Below are 6,000 nucleotides of genomic sequence, written 5' to 3'. Positions count from 1 at the left end.
ATCTGGGAGTGTTTCTGCCACGACAGTGAGCAACATTATGTTGTTTGGTGAGGTGATTTTCATCACTGTTTTTCATGTATGTATTGACAGGTAAGCACCACATAGAATACATGTAAACGTGAATCAGTTAACCGTTGGGGGAAACGGTTCATCGATGCATGAAACGCCAAATTTGACGTGACGTTTCATGCATCAGTGGGGTTTTGATTTACAAGGCATGCCCGGTTTTTCAATAAACGCCTAAACCAAACAATGAAATATATGGTCGTTTGTTGAAACACCTATGTGGATCTGATGTGGCATTGATTTTTTGAAAAACGGCCATAGTTCCAAATATCCCTATTTAAGTGCTCATAATTTAACATTGGATATGACTTGCAGAACGGATTGATGAAACAGGATTCATGTAACGAGCCCCATGTAATTAGAATAAGGCTTGGATAATGATGATCCATCAAGTCTCAGTTTTCAGGCCAAGACAAAAGCCAGAAACCAGAAATCCAAGTCTAGCCCGTGCAAAAGCTAGGTTAGACAAGTGCTCTAATTTTGTGAGTTGAAACTCTATTCTCATTTAAGGCCTTTTTAACCTTAAAACCACGTAGAGGTGCAACATGGGCTATCGGTTCAGGCCCATTGCAGTATAAACTCCTCAAATCAGATACCCGACTTGTAACCCTAAAACCACCCAATAATCATTTCTCATTTTTCCCACTTCAACCAGCCCATTCTATCCAGTTCTTGAAACCGTGTGGTAAACCTAACAAGCTAACCATGTTTTATTATAGGTTAAATTACTAAAACCTCCCGTGAAGTTTCTGGTTGTTGCTGAAACCTTTTCTGAAGTTTAGTAATTGCAATTACCTCCCTTGAACTTTTTGACATAGTTGCATGTAGATCCTCTTTGTTAGGATCTTCTAAAAAGAAGTATGAAAATGTCCAAAATACCCATGTGGTTACTTCTGACCAAAATGCATATTCTCCAAATTTTATCCTCATATGAATTGCTAGTCCAAACCCTTCCAATCTTTTTTTTTTCAAATTGATTTATTTTTCAAGTTTGCCCTTTATATCAATCATTCAAAGGCAAAGTTGCAACTTTAAATTCTATGTTTATTTATTGTTTATAAAAATTGTATTGTTTTTTTTTTCTGTTAAAACCAGATTCAATAATAATTGCATGGGTATTATGAACATTTTTATACTTCTTTTTAAAAGATTCTAATAAATAGAGTCTATTTGCAACTGTATCAAAAAGTTCAGGAGAGGTTATTACAATTATCAAACTCCAGGGACATTTCAGCAATTTACCTTTTATTATATTTGGATAAGTAGAATTGGGTCACTTGTTAACTTTCCACCTCTAAAAGAAATTATTTGCATATCATACTATTGGCTTTCGAAAAAAAGAAATGAAAATTGTTGGGCAGATTAAGGTAGAAATCATAATTTGAAGCCCAGCCCATACTCTCTATCTCATGGAAAGCCCATTATTTTGCCAATTTCTTTATAAACTTCAATGGTTTCAATTGCTTGAAACCCATCTAATACCAGATGGACTACAGAGTTGATGTGCATTGGGCACTGGACGCTTGGCCAATCCATATAGTACCCTAGCTAATCAAGTTGTTCTGTAATCTGTAGAAGGGGAAGAATAGCTCAAGGTGTATTTAAGATTTTTCCATATTTGGGCCAGAGCTGATACATTGAGTTGAGCATGAAATGAACCCCACCTGGCCCTATTCAAATCATTGCATGATGCTGCTTTTATTATTTATTTATTTATTTATTTGGTAATACATCCAAGGAGCCATTTGGAGTAGAACAGCACCACATTTATAACGAGTCTGGATCTTCAGTCCATACAAATTCTGTCCATGTCTACCCACATAACATCTCAGTCATACATGAAGAGCATTCCATCCTCTTACATAGTATTATGTAGGGGGAGATGTTTCCAATTTATGGGGGTAGTGTGTTGTTGGTGGACGTGAACAGAACTCTCGTGGACAGGAGATCCGGAGTCATTTATAACTCCCCTTCCCCAAGTTTGGTGTAGTGGGATTCTTATCCCCATCTCTGCTGGAATAAACCAGCTAACACGCTAACTGAGCCACCCCTCAGTTAGTACTGTGGTTTGTCCTATAGAAGAAGGGTAGAACTTGTATTAGGAAGGAGATGGTTAGAAAATTTTTCTTGCACTATCCAGTCCAGAGGCCTGATGGACCTGCCCATGCATTTCCTTATGAGTTTTGGGTCAGGTAGAGCCTGGCTTTAACATTTGCATCTAGAACTAGAGAGCTGATGAGCCTGGCCTCTTGCTGAGCCAAGTCCAAAGTGGGATTTGGGCTAGGCTAGTGTGGGCATTCTGGAATCAAATAAAATAAGGTCCCGCCTACTTTTGAATTATTTCAGCCTAAATATCTATATCTATGTTATTGCTATAAAAAGTAGGAAAAGCCTTGAGTTTTTAACTAAAATACCCCAATTTTTAAATCCATTCTCTATTGTAAAAGCAGAAAACATAATTCATCCTATTCCCTCTCATTAAGACCTGTATTTCGGGCATTAAATTCAATTCTATCTCATTTAATCTCATATTTAAGACATTAATGTTTCTTACCATTTACTTTCACTAATTTTCATAAAACTCACTAATTAAATCTATACTTCATAATTTTAACAATATAAAAACCTATGTTTTTAAAGCTAACCCAAAAATGAAACTATTTTTCCATATGGGTAGTGAGTCAATGGTTGGACCTTCTAAATCAAATAGGTCAACTCATGCTGTTAATCCTTAAATTTCGCAAAAAGGGCACAACTTTAATATTTATTTATCATATTCAACAAAAATAAATATGATAAATATGGAGATATATATTAATGACGAAAATGGAATATAAAATTAAAACTGACAAAGAAAGTAAACTATTTTTCCAACCCAAGTGGTGGGTTAGAGGTCCAACTGTTTGGGTCAAATAGATTAATCTATCATGTCATAATTAAATAATAAAGTTTTAAAAAGTAAACAGAAATACAAATGTATAGAAAAAATTGGACACATGTCTAATATCATATATCATCATAATAAACAAAAATAATTTTGAAAAACAAGCAATATTTCTATTTATAATGAAAACAAAATTCAATATTCCAAACTGATTAGAAATGAAACATTTTTTTTTTGTTTGGGTGATGATTTAGTGGTTCAACTGTTTGAGACAAATGGGTCAATATTTCTCACTCTGAGCACTTATCACAAATATCGCCTAGCTAATTGCCTTCCTACTTAGAGCTACTAGAACCTAGTTTTGATGCTTAGGCTTGTACTAAAATGTAACATCAAACTTGGTCAGGAACTCTTGCCATTGAGCTTTAAGATCCTTTTGTGTGGTGAATGAAAGTGAAATAGCAAACAGATAAGCAATCAACTTCATTGTAACCCCAAGATCTCCATGATGTATTTGACTATTTAAATTTTCTAATATTTCATACATGTATAAGCTTGATTTACATGCTCAAAACTAAATTCTTTTATTTAAAAATTTTAATAAATTACACGACCAAAGTTGCAAAATTGATTCCTCCAATAGAAGTCATGTTGCTTCCTTCATTTGCAGCGTTCTAACACTCAGTTCTGGATCTATTGGACACTAGAGTGTAGATTGAATCTTCCTTTAGGGATAAATGGATTGGACTTTTCTAAGCTTTCTATTATTAAGATTTCTATTATCTTGTATATTAAAAGGAGAAAAGTTCTTAAGGGGGGGGGGGTGTGAGATCTTATTAAGATTTCCATTATCCAGGATTAAAGAAGGAAGGAAAAAGAAGGGAAAGGAAGGGAAAAGAAAGATTTTCCCCATCCATTGTTTGGTTAACCAATGGAAAAGGTAGGAAAATTTAATTTTCCCTTATTTGATGAAAAAAGCTGATAATCAAATTTTGATGAAAAATTATTAGATAATTATATATAAAATACTCAATGACAAATACATAACCAAAACATGTGGAACCCAAACCAAGAAAGCTAAAAGGAACAACGTGGGCTGTACAACAATTACAGATGAAAGATACACCCATCTTCAGTCATTTCTTCAACTAATCTCCATTCCAAAACGAGATAGAGAAAATGTATATAATATTTATATACAAGTATATCAAAATTGTCATGCCTAATGACAACTAGAACAATTGACAATAGAACATAGTTCAAACAATTAAAAATTTATCAAAATTATCATGTCAAACTATAAGGTAAAAAGCTGGTTAAGTTCATAGACCCATGCCAATTATGCATAAATGGCATGCTAGCTACACGATCAACCAATCCTTGTTGGATTCTAGCATAATTTCATAAATGTCAAGTCATGAAACCAGTCCTCGGATAAAAAATCAAATGCACTCAACAAGAATGAGGAAGATATTCCCTCCAAACTCATAACATCTCGGAAGAGAGCATCTATCAAATAATCCATATCCATGTGCAAGAGCCTTTGCAAGTTTTTTCAAGTTTTCTACAACATTTCCAAGTTTTTTTTCGAGTTCTAGTTTCCTCTTTCCTTTTCCTTTTGATGACGATGATGGATTTGTTGCTCTTGCTCGTGGTGAGAAATATCCAATTTCATCACCAATGTCATCTAAGGACGTGGGAGCTTGACTATCAATACCATAAGTCACAAAAGTTGAAGTTACTTTGCATCCGTTCAATTCCCTTGCAATAAAAGCTCCACTTATAGTAAATTGATCATTTTCACAAACAAGTGTCAAACCATTATAGTTATCAAAATTTTCCCTATGATATTGTCTTGCCTCTCAACGATACTATGAAAAAAGTCCATTCATCATGTTAGATAATGATAACAAAAGAAACCTAATCAAGCATTATATAAAATTACATACCTCAATATAGGAATTTCATATAGGGTTGTCAACGGGTTGGGTATGGGTCAAAACCAGTTGGGATCGGAACCGACTCAACATGAAATGCTGAGGACCCAAACTCGGAACCAGACCCGACAGGGTCTATGATTTTTGGACCTGGAATCGAATCGTTCGGTTCTTGGGACAATCGGATTTGACCCGACAGACCCGATTATAATAAATAAAAAATTTGTTTAATATATATTAAATATTCTATATATATTATATGTATAGTATATATATTATTTAATATTATTGGGCCAAGTGAATCAGTTCGGGACTAAGTGGAACCGGTTTCAAACCGATAGTAATTGGGACCCTATATCAAGACTCAGAATCGACCCATTGGTTCCAGTTCCCTGAACTAGAACCGGCCCAATCGGGTCTATCAGGTTGGACCCGACCAATTGGTAGCCCTAATTTCACACCTCTTGCTTAGGATCCATTGTACGTGCTTGATCATTTCAACTGAAGGATGTTGAACGACATATTGAGCGAGTGAATGGGCCACCCTACTAAAGGATCGAGATGTATAAATGAGCTTAGCATTAAGAAAATCTTGTAAGAGGTCTCTACATTTTAACACGATAATGTATTAGCTTCAATACACACGACCCAAGGGATATGGGCTCTGTATCCCCTATGACTGGTATTGATATGATATGTCTAATACAAGGCATATCATGTCGATATTTAAATCCTCGATAGAATGCTAAGATCTCATGGTGGAACAAGTTGTCACCAATACCCAAGGTTCCCAAAGTGGAAGAAATTTAGGAATCTTGTTCATAGTCCAAACTTGTTCAATTTAGTTCAATTCTTGTCCAAAGACATTACAATTGTTGGATGAGAATATGTCGATATTTAAATCCTCGATAGAATCCTAATATCTCATGGTGGAACAAGTTGTCACCAATACCCAAGGTTCCCAAAGTGGAAGAAATTTAGGAATCTTGTTCATAGTCCAAACTTGTTCAATTTAGTTCAATTCTTGTCCAAAGACATTACAATTGTTGGATGAGAATATGTCGATATTTAAATCCTCGATAGAATCCTAATATCTCATGGTGGAACAAGTTG

Source organism: Nelumbo lutea, chromosome 4 (genome assembly GCF_056320005.1).
Source record: "Nelumbo lutea isolate HS-2025 chromosome 4, American lotus-T2T, whole genome shotgun sequence".
Taxonomy (NCBI): domain Eukaryota; kingdom Viridiplantae; phylum Streptophyta; class Magnoliopsida; order Proteales; family Nelumbonaceae; genus Nelumbo; species Nelumbo lutea.
This window is presented reverse-complemented; position numbering follows the sequence as displayed.